General features: G+C 36.0%; 1 protein-coding gene across 1 annotated transcript in view; it reads right to left on the reverse strand.

Moving 5' to 3' along the window:
- The window catches only part of LOC150110267 (armadillo repeat-containing protein 2-like), a 236,473-nt gene that overhangs the window by 101,950 nt on the left and 117,655 nt on the right, over nucleotides 1–16,868 (reverse strand). The gene's annotated exons all lie outside the window — the stretch shown is intronic.

Consider the following 16,868-nt stretch of genomic DNA (forward strand, 5'->3'; position numbering starts at 1 on the left):
ATACGCTGGTTAAACATGATAACTAATAATTAAGGAATTGACGGCGTACACACCATCACACATAAAAAACTCAGCCCACTTCAAAGCCAGTATAGAAAACCTTACACTCCAACATAATGACATAATGGTCAGTTTTGACGTCTCCTCCTTATTCACGAATGTCCCCCCTCAAAGAAACCTTAGAGCTAATCCAAGCTAAATTTCCTCTCGATATCTCAGCCCTATTTCAGTTTACAATTAACTCAGGATATTTCGTTTGGCAGGAAAAATTCTATAAACAGATAGAGGGGACAGCCATGGGTTCACCACTTTCCCCACCCTTAGCCAACTTTTTTATGGAGACTTTTGAAGAGAAAGCCTTAAACTTAGCCCCACAAAAACCTACCATATGGCTTTGCTACGTTGATGATGTGTTCGCTATTTGGCCACATGGCCCGGATTCACTCCTCTCCTTCCTAAACACATTTAAACAACCAACACCCTAGAATTAAGTTCACCCTGGAAAAAGAGGAAAACAATAACCTCCCCTTGATAGACACACTAGTCACCCGCCAACCGGATGGAACCTTGGTTTTCTCAGTTTATAGAAAACCCACCCATACAGGCAGATACATTCACCAACAATCCCATCACCCCCCCCACAACAATATGGAGTTATTAAGACACTATTCAACAGGGCAAAAATAATCTGTTCAAAGGATCAAGCTCTAACCACTGAACTAAATCACATCCATGACACTTTCTCAGCCAATGGCTACCCCCCCCCCCAAAAAAGAATCCAAAAAATACTTAAACCAGTTATCCACAACCCACCTTCCTCTCCCCTTCACAAAAAAGATTACTCTAAATCCATCACCATTCCTTACGTCCAAGGCACCAAGGAAAAATTCAACAAAATCTTAAAAAAACATGACTTGACCACTTGTTACAGACCACACAGAAAACTAGCATCCCTTATCCGTTCCACTAAAGACCATCCACTTCCCCTAGACCTACCTGGTGTATACCAGGTCCCTTGCAGCTGTAAATTGTCCTACTTTGGCCAAACAGGCAGGATAGCAAATATCAGAATCTCAGAACACAAGGATTACATCCGATTTCACCAGTACAGCCACTCTGGGCTTGCAGACCACGCTCTGGATACTTGCCACAGAATAAGATGGAAGAAAGCCACAATAATACACTGCAGCAAGTTCAAATATGAAAGACTATTCATGGAATCAGCCTCAGCCCTTAGGAACATGCCAAACCTGAACAAATTTGGATGCATGAGACTGCCCCAAATTTGGGAAACATTTATCAGAAGAACTTCAGATAACTACCAATATAGCCAGCCAGGGGGGCACCATCAGGACTTTAGAAAAACGTTAGCTTCCTACCTTCGGTTCTCATTTACTGTTATGTAGTACTTGTGTGCACGTGTCTTTGTATTAAGTTCCGAAGAAGATGGCGACGTGACGTTTGCCGAAATATCGGAAAGTATATATTAAAGTTTATTTAATTTATATTTCTAATGTACGCTGTCAATTCCTTAATTATTAGTTATCATATCTCTACCTTCCATTTAGTATCTAGTAACCAGTTATTATAACTAGCATCTAGTATTTATTATTCAGTAATTCTTTCCCATTTCTATGCCATATTTAACATTCTTTAGTTGCTGAACATATTTGACACATTATCTGTGAGCATATTTCAGGTAATAATAATAATAGTAAAAAAACAATGGTCTTAAAAAATCAGCTAACACATTTTTGTTCCTACATAGGGAGTAGGCAAGCCCAATCTAACTTTTTGGAGACTGAATGGGCAGTTCAATCTCCACTGATAGCCAATCAGCGATAACTGGCCCAAGGCTATTACTAATTAATTGATACACAGTGAAGAAGGCAGCTAGCAAGTGCTGCCATCTCGTGGTCCCTAATACAATATTTTTTTTTAATGTCTGAAAATAGTGTGGGTTTGACGGCTGATTTTCTTGAGTTTACAGGAGAAAAAACCTGCTTGCCTGTGCCAGAGTTTGATTACCTCCAGAACTGGTCGAGAAAAGGCTTAGAAAATGTTCCTGTAGTCACTGACTAGATTCGAACCCAAGTCTTTTGTCAGGCGGCCAAGTGCTGTAGAATGCAAACACCACTTCTACTGAGCTACACAGGCCCTCAGTTTTATACATATTTTATACATTACATTTTTATGTTATATATAAAAGCAATGTTATACATATTTATTATTATTATCAGACCTGAAAGAGTCAATGATCCAACAAAGGAGGCCATACATCACTCACACCAGCTGTCATTCTTTTTTCTTAAACCCATTCACATTAGATGCACTCACTACTTCAAAAGGAAAACTGTTCCATCACCAAAAATCTAGCTCTTAATCCTTTTCTTAACGCACACAGTTAAGAAAGGAATAAGGCTAACTGCATACATAAAATGAAAAAATTTATCAACCGATATCTCATAATACCAACTCAAAACTTTACAGACCTCTATCATCCGTGTGTAGAGGCTTAAATGCTGTGAGGACATCATGTTGAAGGTTTAATGGATTGTATACAGTACTCAGAAAAGATTAAAACAGAATTTAATTCTTCCTATATTTCGTCTCAGTCAATGAGACATCTTTAGGGATTACAAAAAAACTAATGTAACATAAATACAAATAAAACAATACTAAGCCCAACCACGTGGGTGACACTAAAGTCCTATCTAGGTGGAGTGCCCTCTAAGGGCGGTTATAGGTGGCCTGGAATGTCAAGTGAGACATCTGGTGATAGGCGTTTCCCAAAATCTAGGAAGCTTAATGCAACCATATTTGTTAAGATTTGGTTGATTCCTGAGAGCTGCTGCTGATTCTAAGAATATCAGTCTAAGAATATATATATATCAGTAGAATTTTGGATTTCCCTGCCTATCTTTGCATCATCAGCAAACAACTGAAGATTTAAACTATAATAATAGTAATAATAGCTTAAACAATGGTCCAAAGACTGATCCCTGTCAACTTAAATCTTGTAGATTCACATCCCCCTATATACCATATTCCAATTCCCTTATACTCTAATTTGTGCAATGGGCTTTCATGTGGTATTCTATAAAATGCCTTAGCAAAGTCAACAGAGTCACAGATTCCCTTTATCGAACTCAACCGTAACATTATTATAAAATATGAGCAAATTGCTCAAACATGATCATCCTTTAGTAAACCCATGCCGTTCCTTGCAAAGTATATTATGTTTTTCCACTCATGTCTCTGTGTGAGTTCTTATCAACCTCTCTAAAATCTTTACAATTACTCCAGAGATACTGATAGGTCAATACTCAAACACCAGTCTTTCATCCACCCCTGTGCAATGAGATTATCATACATTCTTTCCATACTTGTGGGATCTTTCCTAAGCTAAGAATTAAATTATACAAACATGTCAAGAGCCTGGGAAGTTTGGATGAACATTCCTTTAAGCACATATGCTGATATCCGATGTGTCCCAATTACTGAATTCTTATGAAGATTATGCAACAGCTCCAGAACCTTCCTTTTCATGCACCTCTATCTTTTTATCCAATGTAGTAGTACTGTGTACTATGTTACATACACTAGGCAGATAGATCGTGGTGAAGCGAGTAGATATTTGAACCTCATCTGCTTCTGATACTAGGGTACTGTCAATATTCAGTACAAAGAGGGACAAAGTTGCTCACATCCATAATGATCATTAAGCTATATGTGTCCCCTGGGTGGTGCTAAATGAGTTACAGCGATAGGTAGCTAGTCCATCCTAAGAATCTCCTGGCCAATTTCATGATGTCTACTGAATATAGTGACTTGCAGAAACCAGAATTTAGAAACATTGGCCCTACACTACGTATTTGTCAATTAAATATTGAATCTATTAGCAAAGCCAAATGCGATTATCAAAATTATTGTTAACCAACAATGTTGATGTGATTGCTGTCCAGAAAACACGTGCTGCTGATCCTGAACAGGTATTTAAAAGAGGTCACATTCCAGGTTACACTGCTATTGGTGCAACTTATCACGAAGTATATGGAATAGTAACGTACGTGCGAAATTGTCTTAAAGAAGTTTTTCTTCTATCTCAAAATATCAAAGAAAACATACTTACAGTAGCGATAAATTTCAAGATATTACAATTACGAATATTTATAAGCTACCTGGATCACCTTGGCTGGAAAAAATTATTCCTATTGCTGAACATCCTGCAATTTATGTAGAAAGTTTTTTTTTTTTACCTTGGGTATACTATACGCTAAAGATACCAAGCAATTTTATAAACTTGGTTTTAATCCTTTTCCCAAGTAAGCAAACAGACAGGTAAGTTAAGTTTGCACCTTAAGTATTTTCAGGTCTGAGGTAACTAGTGGTATAGGTGGAGTAAGCTCTGATCACTTTCCCTTAATATCTCCCCTAATGCAAAGCACATCTCCTTGTGGACATGTATGATGCTATGCATTAAGGGAAGAGCCACTACCCAGACCGGTTTCGACCTTTATTGAATGTTCAAGTACAGGTCAAACTCCAAAAACTCAGCGTTGTTCCCCTCAGTAACAGGCTCACCCTGCCACTGAGAAGAGCTCTCAGCGTTGGCTCTACCCTGTGGCAGGCTCACCCCCACCACTGAGCAGAGCCGCTCATTTGCTCATATGTCATCTGAGGGTAACAGCAACAGCCATGCCTCAGTTAACTTCATGGGCTACAGCATTGCCATTCATCACCCAAGTATCCAACCGGTTTCTACCTTCATTGAGGTATCGTCAGTGGGAGTGAGGCCGTGAGATGCCAAGGTTGAAGTAATGCAGAACTTATAAATTTTACCTATACAAGTTGCCAAAAACCAGTCTGGGTAGTGGCCCTTCCCTTAATGCATAGCATCATACATGTCTGCAAGGATATGTACTTTGCATTAGGGGAGATATTAAGGGAAAATGATCAGAGCTTACTCTACCTTTACCATGAGTTGCCTCAGACCTGAAAATACTTCAGTGCAAACTTGACTTACCTGTCTGTTTGCTTACTTGGGAAAAAGGATTAAAACCAAGTTTATAAAATTGCTTGGTATCTTTAACGTATAGTATACCCAAGGTAAAAAACTTTCCACATCTTTCTCTCACCCTGAGATTTTTATTTAATAAGGTCAAAGCACCTTGTGGCAACTTGTATGGGTAAAATTTATAAGTTCTGCATTACTTCAACCATGGCATCTCAGGATCTGGCTCCCACTGACGAGACCTCAATAAAGGTCGAAACTGGTCTGGGTAGTGGCCCTTCCCTTAATGCATAGCATCATACATGTCTGCAAGGAGATGTGTTTGCATTAGGGGAGATACTAAGGGAAAGTGATCAGAGTTTACTCTGCCTTTACCACAACCACAAATTGCCTCAGACCTTCCGGTACAAACTTTACTATCCTGCAATTTATATTGGGGGACTTTAATAGTCACCATGAACAATGGAATTATGCTTGAATCAACGAATGTGGTGAAAAAACTTGTTGATTGGATCAAGCTAAATAATCTTCACTTAGTCTTTGATGCCAAAGACAAAGGCACTTTTAGATCTGCAGCCTGGAAAAGAGACTATAACCCTGATTTATGTCTTGTCAGCAAAAATAATTCAGGTCACCCTATGCAAAATTTTAGAAGGGTCTTAACTGACTTTCCTCATAGTCAACATAGACCGATATTAATTGACAATGGTATTTCTATTCCACTTGTAAGATCAAAGCCTATCCCACGCTGGAATTTTAAAAAGGCTGAGTGGAATAAATACACAAATGAACATGACAAATGTATTCGCTGGATATCTCCAATAAGTAGTAATTTTCATCGATTTATAGTTTGCTACCTACTTATTGCCAAGAAAAATATTCCTACAGGTATACTATATGTTAAAGGTACCAAGCAATTTTATAAACTTGGTTTTAATCCTTTTTCCCAAGTAAGCAAACAGACAGGTAAGTAAAGTTTGCGCCTGAAGTATTTTCAGGTCTGAGGCAACTCGTGGCAAAGGTGGAGTAAGCTCCGATCATTTTCCCTTAGTATCTTCCCTAATGCAAAGCACATCTCCTTGCAGACACGTATGATGCTATGCATTAAGGGAAGGGCCACTACCCAAACTGGTCTGGCTAGCGGCCTCTTGGCTTTATCTTGTTTGTACATAAGAGGTATTATGTCTAATACCTCTTATTTCTAAAGGTATTAGGCATAACTATATACAGTTGGAGCGAAGAATATGAATTGCTTTACAATGAATATCACATAAGCAACGACCCAAAAACAGCAGATGAACTTCTAGAAAACTTGGATATATCCCGAAGGAAAAAATGGGTAAATACAGTTGAAGGTATAGACTTTACTCATTCAAGCCATAAAGCTTGAAGCCTTCTTAGGAAACTAGGTGGTAGTGCTCCACTGATTAAAGACTAACCAAGAATCACCCCAGATCAACTAGCTATACATATTGTTAATACATCACGTACCTCAATCAATAAAAAGCATACAAGATATATTAAGAGAAAATTAAAAGAATTTAGCAAGTCTTCACTTATAACTTCAAATTTTGAGGGCTCTTTTACGAAGCAAGAAGTTGAAGAGCAGCCTTATAGGAATTAAAGCCTGGTAAGGCTCCTAATTTTGATAACATTCACATTTGATGTCCGTAGACGCCGTACGGTCACTGCTATACCTCACATGGTTTTGGCAATGATGTCTTCTGCTAGAATAAGTGGTAGGGTCGCAGATTTCTTTTCCAAAAAAGTTTGTAGGCCAATCACAAATATCCATGCCCATGGCGGGATTCAAACCCATGGCCTCTTGGCAGGAGAGCAGACATGCTAACCACTCACCCCAGTTTTTTTTTTTTTTTTTTTTTACATCCAGAAGTTTTGATTAATCTGGGAAGAAATGCAAGATTATGGTTAACTAAGTTCTATACTGACATTCTTTACAACTGGTAAACTCCCCACTATTTTTAGAAAAGCAAAAATACTTTCAATTTTAAAGCCTGGTAAGCCTAATCATAAATCGGAAAGCGGCTCCTGAAGCTGTGACACCTGGATTATGAACTTAGATTTGAATTTATAATGATATATATGTCTTTTTTCTTATTATAACATATTAAGATTTTTACTTTTAACTTTTATTTATTTTATTTTAATTTTCCAACTCCTTGGATTAGATCTATGTTTTCGTTCAAAGTTTTTAACTTAAAATATTTTAAATTCTTGAACATTGTTAATATATAATGACATCATGATTCTCTTTTTTAACATCATCTTTTTGTCATGAGCTATATATGTATGTATGTATGTAGTATTCAGTAAAGTTATTCTTCCATAGTCATCCTTTCTTTTACTTGCAGTATAATGATAAAATTCTTTTTGGTTAGCTTGTGCAGCCAATTTCTTTTCATACTCCAACTTGGTTTTCTGTACAATATTCGTATCTTTTCTGGTCTGCACTTTGTGTATTTCATAACTTCTCTCGCTCTTATTCTCATGATATCATCTTTTTCTTATGGGTCTCCTCTTTAATGAGATTGCACATCCATTCTACTCTCATTCTATTTGTTTTTTGAACACAAGGAAAGCATTCATATACCACATCATTTAAGCATATTTTCAAAGCTTCCCATGCAATGTTAGTATCCTTCTCATTCAACAACTAATACCACAGAACTAAAAATAGTATTCCCAAGAATTTGTCATAATTCCAGATTTGTAGTTCAGCATATAACCTGTCCTAATTAGAACATCCATATAGTTGGCCACTTCCCAGGGCAGTATGGCATAATCACTCACCAACTAGTGACCAAATAGTTGCATCCTTAACTGATACAATGATCAAATCTAACACTTTTTCATTACCTCACTGCCCTTGAATTGCTTCTTTCACATGCTGCTTGAGAAAGTTGTCATGAAGCAGCTGAATAACTTCTCCTTCATTCTCATCATGAGTTTTTTCTGATATTCAATTAAGATTCAGATAATTTAAGTCGCCTATAATGATTACTTGTTTAGAGTCATATGGGTAGTTCAACAGTACATTTCTTCATCCTCAGCAAATGAACTTCCAGGTCTATAGCAACACCTTACCATATATTTCATCATGTTAGCCTCCACCTCACACCAGAATAGCCTCAAACTTATTGCTACATGGAAATTACCATATATGTTAGCATATAAGATGACTCTCAAATACCAAAAAACCCCTTGAAATCATGGGTCATCTTATACGACAAGTATAAAAAGGAAGCTTAATTTCTTGGATGAACATTTAGATAGTTACAATACATCGTTATATAAGAAAATAGTGCCTATTTTCTCTTATAACATTAAAATATATATAAATTTAACTGAGAATACTAAAACTCTTTTAAAAACAGGCACTGTTTTTAAAAGACTTTTAGTATTCTCAGTTAAATGAGTACGAAACATATCATACTAATAAAGTGCGTTTCTTCATTATACCGCCTGGTCGTGTGTTCCACACATTATTTATCCATCATTTATCCAGTTTGCCATTTCAATTACCCTTATTTTAAATCGAGCTTCATACTTTCTTTGTTTTGTTGCTGGTTCCATGATTTTAAATGATAACAATTTTAATAATCCTAAAATTTAAAAAAAATGCAAAATTAATAATTAATTAAAATTGGGGCTAATCACTTTTAATTAGGGTAATTCGCATAAATACTAAATCTATGCTATGCAAAAAAATAACGGATATGCATAGATATAAAAATAATGGATATAACAACAATACCACGTTGCATTAATACAAGAAAGAAGAAATTGGGGAGTCGTCTTATACAACCGAAATAAGCTTAAAACCTAAAAATAGCCAAAAATTTAGACCTCGTCTTATATGCCGACATTTACGGTATTACCATTATTGATTTCATATGTTTCTATCTTAATTAGACTCGAGTAATCTAATATCATTAGTGGTACTCCCTCCTCCTTTAATATCTCTTCTGTCATTCCTGAAAATACTATATCCTTTGCACTTGATTCCAGTTACAACATCTGACTATGATGCCAACAATTTTAAGCTGCAATGTATTCACCAAAGCAACAAACTCAACTACTCTGTTTCTAATAAAGTGGTTTCTAATTATGTCAGACATAACAAGTTACCTCCATACTTTTTCTTATATTTAAATCTATAGTCTGCGAGGTCCAAGTTTAGACATTCAAAATGCCTAAACTCAAATTGTAGTCCATTCATTCAGTAAATTCATAACCATGCTCATTACCATTCCTATCACTTATTAATCTACAAATCCTGGATGCACTTACATACATATTCTTAGCGTTCCTCCCAAGATGATCTAATTTCCTCTGAATCTTTACATTAGATCTCATTCCAATAAATAATTTCTTTAAGTGCCTCCTGATGCCAAATTGATTCAATAATTAAATATACTGTCCATTTCTTATTACCCTTGAAATATGGAAAACAAACAGACCTAAAGTGATTGTGAATGTGCTAAATACGCAAAAAACATTGCTTTCAATAGAAGCTAAACTGGACATAATTAAGTGATCTGAAAATGGCAAATTACTTGCCTCAACTGATTTCAATGTGTTTATAACATCGATTTTAAATAAAAAACAAAAAATTTGTGATTATATTTACAATGCAAGTTCTATTTAGTCCATATAATAAATTTAGTTTAATCCTTTATCCAAGTGTGAGCAAACAAAGTTTGCACCTGAAAGTATCTTCAGGACTTGGGTAAGGTGGTACAACACCAGGGCACTCCTTGCAAAGGTGGAGCAAGCTACCAACACTCCTATCTCAGTATCTCCCATAATGCAAAACACATCGCCCTGTGGATATGTCTAATGTTATGCATTAAGGGAAGGGCCACAACCCAAACTGCATAACTTTAGACATATCCACAAGGAGATGTGTTTTGCATTATGGGAGATACTGAGATAGGAGTGTTGGCAGCTTGCTCCACCTTTGCAAGGAGTGCAATGGTGTTGTACCACCTTACCCCAGTCCTGAAGATACTTTCAGGCACAAACTTTGTTTGCTCACACTTGGATAAAGGATTAAACTAAATTTATTATACTCTAACCAAGTGAAAAATAAACTTTCAACATATTTAGTCCATAATTATTTGTAAATAGGAAACATCTTCATTGCTGAAATGGAATGCTGTTTAAAAATTTGGATTCCAGATCAGAACAGTAAAGCTAACAATTGCTTCTTCTACACTGCGAAGGCATTAACAGAGAGTTAGCCTGCTAAAAACAAATGTACGAAGAAATGAAAAGAAGAAAAAAAGTTAAAAACTTTTATTGTAAAAATATGTAACTAATACTTTTGTATTAATAATAATATGTAATTAACAATATATTATTATTATTATTACGTGACACCTCTATGGGGTCCAAAGACTCACTGAGGGGAGGGCACCTATCTACAACTCTCTGTTTCCACCACTCAATCCACCAACTACAGCTAACCGCATCATCTACACCAATGGCATCTACTGCCCACCTCCACTAGTATTTTCACAAACAATCACAAACATCCATGCCCACGGCAGAATTCAAACCCACATCCTTTTTGGCTTATGAGCAGATACACTAACCACTTGGCCAACTTGGCTGGCATATAATTAATAAATTGTTAATTAATGAATTAAAATAATGAATATTAAAATAATAACTTTCATTCTTTTAAGGTTACACAGTGATCGGCATTCGTATTTCCGAATTTAGGGACACAAAACAGACATGTTGAAAATTATTTTACTTATTATTAATAAAATAATAATAAGTAAAATAGTGGATGATGAAATTATTTAACTTCATCATCCACTCCAGCTATGTTATTTGCCAAAATAAACACTACAGGCAGATTGAAGGTACCTCAATCTGAAGTCTACTCTCACTGGCACTAGCAGATTTTTTACTTTGAGCATTTAGAAGAAATTTGCTTCTCCTCCATACAACCCAAACCATCAATCTAGATATGCTAAATGGATGATGTCTTTTCCAGTTGTCCCCATACAAAGGATACTCTAAAAGCCTTCTTAACAAAAATAAATGGCCTACATCCCATATTGACTTCACCATGGGAGTAGAAAATGATGGTAAACTGATCTTCTTGTATATCTTACTCTCTCTCTCTTGATCTCCTTCTGGTGAACTAACAACCTCTGTTTACGACAAACCAGCCTTTGTTGGCTGCTACATACAGAAGAATTCTGTGCAGAAGAATTCTTCTGTATGTAGAATTCAGAAATTCTACATACAGAATTTGGCATCATAAAAACTTTACTAAATTCAGCTCATGTAATCTGCTCCGACCACTAGGATCTAAAACTGGAACTTCATAATAACATCCTATGTACCATGTAAAAGAACAGCTCCCCCCCCCCTCCCAAAGAAACAAAAAGAATAATATTTTTGTTTCTTATAAGCCTACTTCCAGAGCAGTCCAGAACAAGGAAGGAGGGTTCCAATTCTGTATATTTCAGATATCTCCTGGCTACATTCCTCTAAGGATAAACAATTTTTTTCTTTCCCTTCGAGGCATGTATCATGTGAATGCTACCGCTTGTATTTGGGACAAACTGGTACCCTGTGGATAAAAGATTACAAGAACACCAACCATATATCATGTAAGTGATACTGATCACAAAATCTTCTGGTCAAGAACTCACCTACTCCATTGATGCAGCTACAAATTCAAATGCTTATTCAAGGAGAGCTTTCTAAAATCTGAGAAAGTCTCAATCTAATCAGCCATCGATAGTTTTTTTTTTTTAATTCATTCATATATCATTTTACTACACCTCTCTTACATCTTATATTTGTTGTATCTTTTATACCATTATGCAGATCATTACATTGTTAAAAATTCATTGTTAGTGTTCTACCTTGTTTGAACTGGTTTAAATCAAAAGATCCATCAAAAATAAAGCTTTACTTTATATTCTTGTGTCTACGAGTGCAGAATCCTTATGCAGAATATGATGCACGTTCCTTTGAAAAATCATCTAAAGTATATCATATCACTCCTTAAAACTTCTTCATCATTTGTATTCTCACCACCCAATCAAGTAATATATTCTTCATTCCAACTACCCTGATGGAAAAAAGCCACTTCTCATCCTCTTTCTTACCACTTCCATTAGCAAATTCCAGGTATGGCCCTTGGTTTTTACTCCTTTCCTTTGTTCTACCATATGAAAGATCTTTTCAGTGTCAATCCTGCAACTACTGCTTCACAGTTTAACAGTAACTCTCACATTCTAACCCACTGACAATGTCTTCTTTAGTTAATCACAGTTTTGGCAATGCCAAAAACTCTCCATCCTTGTTACTAATAATTTTAGCATTAGTATGCATGCACTGCAATATCCTGCTGGGCTCAGTCTCCCATCAATCTTTCAAGGAGTGTCTCTTTCAAATCTGAGACCTGAGAAGCTATTCACCATCCTATGATCCTTCTCAATCTCACATTCACTCACATCAAGGGAGTCTGTACACATGCTTACCTACATCCTACTCAATGGCTTTGGTTTCTCAGATTTTGCCCATTCATTTTTACTAAGCAAAACTTTCTCCAAATCCATCAAGAATACAAGTCATTCATTCATCAGACTGACTCCAGACATCTAAGCACTTTATACCATTCCTCCTAAACATATTTGCAATCATGGCCATTCTTCCCAATCCATTCCTATCATACTTTGGAAAGAAACTTAAACTTTTCTCTTTCATCCTTCCTTTTTGCTTCTTCTGGTAACTCTATCACATATCCATTTCATACTTTTATAACCCTCATTCTGACAAAACTGATTAACTATTTTACCTTCACTTTTTGAATTCTGAACTATCACTAATCAGCCTTTCCTTATGTGAAGACACATGGAGAGGCTAATTTAGTCATGCATTCATCAAACATACTCCTAATCATGGAACTAATATAAAATATTAATAAACTAACTAGTAATTAGTGTATTTTTAGGCAGGATAGACAAGACAGCAGAGGACAGATGTGCTAACAATAATATCAGATGATTTGAGTACAGTTAGAGTAGCATGCTATGAATGCTGTATTAGTAACAATTTTCCATGTAGCAGTGAGTTTGAATCTGGTATGAGGATGAGTCTAACAAGATCAAATACATGGTGGGGGATACTGTTAAAGACCTAGCAGATCAGTTGCTGATGATGAAATGCATCTCTGATTAACTATTTTACCTTCACTTTTTGAATTCTGAACTATCACTAATCAGCCTTTCCTTGTGTGAAGACACAAGGAGAGGCTGATTTAGTCATGCATTCATCAAGCACACCCCTAATCATGGAGTAGCATGCTATGATTGCAGTATTAGTAACAATTTTGTATGTAGCAATGAGTTATGAGATTGAGTCTAACAAGATCAAACACATGGTGGGGGTGCTGTTAATATATTATAATACCTAGCAGATCAGTTGCTGGTGATGATGAAATGCATCTCCAAATCAACCTGATGGATGCTAAATAAGTATTAATTTTTATTATCCTGATCTCTAGGGAGTCCAGGACTTATCAAGGAAGGCCATACATCACCCACACCAGCTATCATACCTTCTCTTAAACTCGTTCACACTAGATGTATTACCCATTTCACAAACTATCCCACTCACTATTCTATGAGAGAAAAATCTAGATCTTACGCTTTAACTGCAGATAAAATTCATTAAATGATATTCAGTAACACCTATTCAGAAGTTTATAGACCTTTATCATATCATCCCTCTTTCTCCTGCTTACAAGTGTATGCAGTCCACATAATCCACATTTAATAATTCTCATATAATCTTTTTAACTCTTCTTTTCACCCTGACAAGAGCTTTTTTTATCCCCTCCAAACCCAGGAGATGAAATTTGCACACAACAGTCCAGATGCGGTTGAATATAAAACCTTGTAAAAAGGTAAAATGACTCCCCTTTATCCTTAGATATCAATTTCTGATTAAGAACATGTTAAAATAATTTCTTTACTTAATATTAGGAAAGTAACAATTGACGTTTCGACCTCTGTATCGAGGTCATCATCAGGAAAATACATATGTATAAGAAACACGTTACATGCTACTGCACTTTACAGGGTAAAATGAAACTAAGCTGCTTATTAATTTTTTATCTAGCCTGACCTTTAGTGGGAAACGAAAAAAAAAAAAAAATTAAAAATTAAATAAAATAAAGTTTAAAAAATAAATAAATAAAAATCCTATGGTATGTTTGGAGTGCGTAGTCTGATAGGCCATGTTTTTTTCATAATAAAGATATTTAATGTGTCGTTTATGTTTGTCTTTTCTGATTAAGATAGTGCATCCTGTTTCCCCTATGTATGGTAAGTTACATGTGCATTGGATTTTGTAAGCCTTTAGGTGGGACAGGTGTGGAAGAGGAGGATCTTTGGAAAAACTGAGTAAATTTCTTAATTTTCTCAGGGTTTGAAGGTAGTCTTGATGTTGTATTTATGAAGCGTTCTGTCTATTTTTTCTGAATATGGCTGTGGCATTCTTATAATTTTTTTTTGTTTTTAGTGGGATTCTTATGGAGGATCTTGTGAAGTGTTTTTTTATTATAGCCATTTTTTACAAATGTATGGTTTAATGATTTCGAATTTTTTGTTTAGAGCTTGTTCATTGGAGCAAATAGTTAGTGCTCTGTGTTTGAGGGTGCTAATGACTCCTAGTTTTGGTGTTTGTACTAGCTGTGTAGGTTTGCAGTAGACTGAGGAGAGACAGCCTGAGGGAACACATGTAACGTGTGTCTAGAAAAGGAAGAGAGAGTTGTTTTCAATTTCAATGGTGAATTGGATACATTTGTGTTGTTTATTCAGGTGGCTAAGAGAATGTATTTAATGTTTCGCAGCTGTAGGGCCAAATGGCAAAAATATCATTATCATTGACATAGAGTGACTTTGGGCTTTAGGCTGGCCGAATCTAGAGCTCGTTGCTCCAAGTTTTCTATGTGAAAGTTAGCTATTGGGGGGAAAAGTGATGAGCCCATGACCATATCTTCTTTTTGTAGGTAAAAATTGTTTTGCCACATGAAATACTCAGAGCGGAGTAAGTGGGCAAAGAGGGCCGTGATGTCGGGTGGACATTTTAGCTTGCAAAGTGCAGTAGCATGTAACATGTTTCTTATATGTATTTTTCTGATGATGACCTCAATACAGAGGTCAAAACGTCAATTGTTACTTTCCTAATATTAAGTAAAGTAATATTATTTTAACACGTGTGTTGTGTATCCCTAAATTCTTAATCATGAATGCTGACCACCGTCTAACCTTCAAAGAAAGAAAGGATTTAGATATCAATGTTCATTTAAGCATTGATTGCTAAGGCTTTTGAAAGAAAATATTAGCATGGATAAGAGGATGGTTGACTGACAGATATTAAAAACTGGTATACAGGCAATGTGCATCTGCAAGATTTAAGGTAACCAGTGGTGTATCCCAAAGATTAGCCCTTGGTCCACTGTTATTCAATCTGTACATTAACGACATTGAGAAGAATTTGATAGGTGACATACAGCTATTTGACGATGATGATGATGCAAAAATGGGATAATCAGGAATGCTGCTGAAATGCAGTACTTGCAGAATGATTGAGGAGGCTAGAATGATGAACATGGGAAAATGGATGTCAGTTCAATATCAGTAAATGTAAAGTCATGCACTTTGGTGTGATTAGATATCCAATGTCATATTGTGTTGGTGGGATCATGCTAGAAGAAACTGATCAGGCTAGGGATCTTGGAGTGTTAGTAGAGGAAGTTGTTCAGGGGCCATGTAGCAAAGATTGCAAATACAACTCAAAAGATAATCGCGATGTTGAAACAAACTTTCACATGTAAAGATAAGATGTCATTATTCCTCGTTACAAGGCCTTGATAAGACCTCACTTGGAATATTATACACAGGTCTTGTCTACCGGTTTCCACTGTGATTCAGATACAGTGGAGAGAGAGTGCAACTGAGTGTTAAAAATGATATCAGGATTGTGGAATACTGTTTATGAAGACAGATCGAGAATTTGTAGACTGCAGACACTAGCAAAAAGGAGAAAGAGGGATGATATGATTGAAACTTACAAACTTCTGAAAGGGTGATACAGGATTTCAGTTGATAAAATTTTTCATTTTATGGAGGGTAAGGAAAGAGGACATCCTTGGTAGCTGAGAATGAATGCTGCCAAGAGGGTAGAGGGGGATGAGATCTAGATTTTTCTCTCATAGAGTTGTGTATAACTGAAATGGATTGCCATTGGATGTTGTCTGCAAGCAGTGTAAATGAATTAATGCACAAGTATGACAGCTGTCGCATGTAGTATGTGACCTCCCTTGATGAGTCACTGACTCCTTGGAGGTCTTTCTTAATAATAATAACATTGAATTATTATCTGAATTGTATCTACAATTGTTTCTATGTAATCTTTGAACTTCATATTCCTATGCACCAAGAACTCCAAGATCCCCAGTCTCACCAGTTTTTCATAGCATAATCCCACAATTGAATTTCTCCTGTCAGATTGTTCTCAATATCATTAATGTATAGATGTGGTATTCTATCAAAATGCCTTAGCAAAGCCCAACAGTATCATAGTGTATCTGTTTCCTTTACTTAACTTAGCTGGAACATTATTATAATATATGAGCAAACTATTAAAACATGGCTCCACTTTAGTAAAACCACGCTGTTCCTTGCAAAGTATGGATTGATCGACAACCCACTTTTGTATATGCGTTCATGCTAACTTCTGTAAAATCTTCACCACCACTCCAGAAATACCGATAGGTGAGTAGTTAGACATATCA

The sequence above is a fragment of the Typopeltis vanoorti genome, chromosome 1, assembly GCF_054136105.1.
Source record: "Typopeltis vanoorti isolate ZY-2024b chromosome 1, IOZ_Tvanoo_1.0, whole genome shotgun sequence".
NCBI classification, from domain to species: Eukaryota; Metazoa; Arthropoda; class Arachnida; order Uropygi; family Thelyphonidae; genus Typopeltis; species Typopeltis vanoorti.